Here is a 4,009-nt window from a genome sequence, read left to right as displayed (position 1 = left end):
TACAGTTAGATTCTGAAGCTAATTAAACTTTCTATTACAAGAAATGGTATGAGGGGCACCTGGCCTGCTTAGTCAGTAGAAATGTGACTCTTAATCTCAGGGCTGTGAGTTTAAGTCCCACATTGGGTGTAGAGATTACATAAAAATGAAAACTTATTTAAAAAAAGAGGGGGTGCCTGGGTGGCTTAGTAGGTTAAGCATCTGCCTTCAGCTCAGGTCATGATCTCATGGTCCTGGGATCGAGTCCCATGTTGGGCTCCCTGCTCAGCAGGGCCCAGCTCTATGCTACTTGGACATTTGGCTGTTGTCTTCAAACGAAGAGTGAAGAATCTTCTTCAGACTTCGCTTAGGGCAGGAGAAGCTGCTGGATGGGACACTGGAACTTTCACTGGCCATGGCAGTAGTACCGTCAGTGGCAGAAACTCTGGCCTGGGTTCTCTTTCTCATCTTGCAGAACTTCCTCATACTAGCATGGGAAGGAAGTGGGATCAGTGCCATTGACCTTGGCCGAAAACTGTTGGACTTCCATCTTGCTGGTTTCCACGTGGGCGCTGGGACCCCACAGGAACTCGTAGCGGGCAGGGTCACTGCCGGGCACCTGCCGGTACTCCAGGTACCCTTCCTGCACCCAGACATTGGTCAGGAGCTCCCGGCGCTCCCCATAGATGATGTGCTCCTCGCCGGCATACACCCCCATGACCCCCAGCGCTTCCCACACCTCCTCCTCGGGGGCACGGTGGCCCTCCAGGAGGATCACCCCCAGGAGCACCACCAGGAGGCTGGTCTTGGGCGGGCCCTGCTCACTGCTCAGCATCGCATCGCATAGCAGTGGCTGGTGGGGTCTACTTCCTTCACATCAATGCCAAAGACAACCTCCGTGCACTCATAGGCTTTCTTGAAGATCACAGGGAAGTGGCCCTTGTGCTCTTTGGTGATACTCTTCAGCATTTCTGCCTCTGTGATGGGCCCCTTTGTTATCTACTTGACACTCAGGAACCACCCTTTTTGTTTGGCCACCTTTTTGTTAAGTGCATCCCTGAGCAAGGATTTAGGTGCTGGTGGAGCCCCTTCTCTTGGCTTCTAGAACTCTCATCAGATTGACTCGATGGAGTGGCTGTGATGGCAGTGGGGGAGGAGCTGGCTTTCTGAGAACCATAGGGAATACTTGGTTTTCCAGCAGCAGGCAACACGTTGGGGGGGCCCGGGATCAAAGGAGAGAGAGGAGGAGGTTGTGGCTTCTACCTCCTGAGACCTGAGACCCTGCACACAGGCCCCAGGGCTGTCTTGGGGCCTGAAGGTCTTCCTTAAGTTTGCAGCCCTCCCTCTTCCGGCCCAGAGGCATGATGACTTATACTGGGGGTAGCTTGCAGGAGGGTGGGCAGTGGGGATCCCCAGACGTTGGCAAGAGAGAAGGAAAGCATCTGTGGCCTCAGCTGACAAACTCATCCATGACAGCTCAGGTAAAGGCAGCTTCCAGGTCTCCTTTTTAGTGGTGCTCATGGGCCTCACAGGGTTCCCATTCTCCTGGCTGGCTCATTTCCAAAGAACTGAAAGAGGGATTGAGATAGCTTTTCAGGGAGCAGCTGGCACAGCCTGAAGTCAGGTCAGAAGCCTGAGGTCAGTCTAGAAGCCTGAAGCTTCTAGGGCTGAGAGTAGGCCATGGATGGTCAGGCACTGTGGGTCCTGGGGCCCTTGGTAGACATTCAGAGCATACCCCTCACCTTGACTCCTGGCACTGTGTCAGCCTTCAATGATAAGCTGACCTGACAACATGGGCCTCAGACCAAGGCTTTTACCTTCCAGTTTCTAGAGCTCCTAGAAGGAGAATTGAAGGGGCAGCTCAGGGTGTGACTACAGGCTCAGTCCTGGGTCCTCAGAGCTGACAGGAGGGTTGGGGCCAGACTCTGAGGTCCCCACCGTTCTGAGGTAGACAGTTCTCTTGGTGCTCAGAGTCCTAATTTTTCTTCTGCCAGGGTCTGGGCCCCACCACTCTGCTGAACTCCTCTGACTTTCTCCTGAGGAAGAAGTGAGGGGCACCACATCAGGTATAATTGCCCAGGGTCTCCCAGGGTTTATAGCAGGGGCCTCCTTTATCTGTGGTGGGAGGGCCCATTATGTTATTAATATTTCCTCCCGATGGGGCCTACTCCATCCTCTACCTCAGCTGACCTGACTTTGCACCCTCAGATTGAAGGCCTCCCTCTCTGAGAGGAACTACCAGCTGCAGCCCCATGGGGAAAGGGATAGCTCACGACCACTGGCCACCTCTAATCAGGGTCTTCCAGGTATGACAGCAGGGGCTGGGCTCATCTGTTCTGGAACAGGGGTACCTGCAGTCCTCCCTTGGGATTTTCAGCTTTATATCGGTATCCCACGGCCACCATGTCTTTTTCTCAGACCTCCCTGAGACGACTGAGACAAAGAGTGAAAAGATGCCACATCCAGCTACTTTTGCCTCAGGTCTCCCAGGCCTGGCAGCAGGAGAGGGCGGATGGAGTGGGGAGGTGTAGTCACAACTACTCCTGACAGGACTTCGGCCACCCATATTCCGGTCGACCCAAGAATTCTTCCCTCAAGCCATGGCCCCAGTCTTCCCAGGGCCTCCTCTGTCTGTAATGGGAGTTTCCCTGCTTTTCCTCAGAGCCCTCACTTTGATACCTAGCGAATGACTGAGATACCCCAACTCAGAACTAGAGGGGTCCCCTGTTGTCAGTCCTGGAGATCCTGGCAGGGATCCTATTTCCACCTGACAGGGCCTGGGACCTGGGATCCCTCCCTTTGCTGACCCAAGTCCAGTCACCCCAGCTGAAGCCTCTTCTTCAGACTCCAGAGGTCGAAGTCAGGAAACACTAAATCCAAGGACCCCACCTAGGGCCTCCCTGGGTCGAAGCAGGCCCGCTGGGGCTGGGGTCCATTGGGCTGTGCGGTGGGAGGTCAGCTGAGCCTTCCTACAGGATCATTGCTTTGCTGCCTGGAACTGCCCGAGCCCTCTTCCTCCGCACACCCTGAAATCAAGGCTGCACGTCCCAGTTCTCAGAACTGCCAGTGAGGGGGGCGCTTTGCTTATCCTCACAGCCTTGCCCAGTGTCCTGTTCTTAAAGTTTATCTCCTACACCACTGTGGCTGAGCAGCGTGATTTGGGGGAGTCCCTGCTCTTTGGAGGTTATCCAATATTGCATCGTTGCCCTAATACCTGCTATTCCCTCTTCAGAACATTCTTTCAATTCTATTACAATATTTTTTTGAAGGCCGGGCTTCACTGGCTAAAGTGATTTCAGGTGGTTATTAATGGAGTCTGAAGCCATACAGCATCAATCAACCTAATTTTTCCTGATACCTGATACTACCCCGGGGTTATTGGCCTCCGTGCTCTGAGATGATGTCTCAGATTCCTTCAGTGAAACAGCACAGAAGTTTAAACAAGTTTCTCCCCCATCCCGTCATCTGCCATCTATTGAAGACCATGGGCCCTCCTGAACTTCACCGCTGCCTCCCCCTCCCAGCCCCCAAACACAGCTACCAGTTCAACACAGGGACTTCTCATGGTCTGCTTCGATTTTGTTGTTGATAGGCTGAAAAATGTTTCCCCCAAACATACCATCTCCCAGTCCCTAGAACCTGTAAATGCTGTTTTCTTTGGGAAAAGGGTCTTTGCAGTTGTGGTTAACCTAAGAATCTTTCGATCCTTCATGATTACCCAGGTGCGCCCTAAATGCAATCACTTGTATCTTCAGAAGAGGGAAGCAGAAGGATAGAGAAGGCAAGGTGAAGAGAGAGTAGGGGGAGATTTGAAGATGTTGACCTTGAAGATGGCCATTACGTTGCCACAAAGACAAGGAGAGTAGGTAGCTACCAGCAGCTGCGAGAAGCAAGGACAGGATTCTACCCTAGGGTCTCTAAAGGGAGTGTGGCCCTGCCAGCATCTTGATTGCAGGTCAGTGAAAATGGTTTTGGGCTTTTGGCTTCGGGAACTGTAAGAGAGTTCAATTCTGCTATTTAAGCCTCCCAG

The 4,009-nt window shown here is 52.9% G+C and overlaps 1 pseudogene; it reads right to left on the bottom strand.

The window, feature by feature from the left end:
* Nucleotides 1–285: 285 nt before the first annotated feature.
* LOC125092211 (melanoma-associated antigen 10-like) lies at nt 286–2,384 on the bottom strand (annotated as a pseudogene).
* Between the last annotated feature and the right edge of the window lie 1,625 nt (nt 2,385–4,009).

This window comes from Lutra lutra, chromosome X (assembly GCF_902655055.1).
Source record: "Lutra lutra chromosome X, mLutLut1.2, whole genome shotgun sequence".
NCBI classification, from domain to species: Eukaryota; Metazoa; Chordata; class Mammalia; order Carnivora; family Mustelidae; genus Lutra; species Lutra lutra.
Note: the sequence above shows the minus strand (reverse complement) of the source record. Positions and strands in the feature narration are given on the sequence as shown.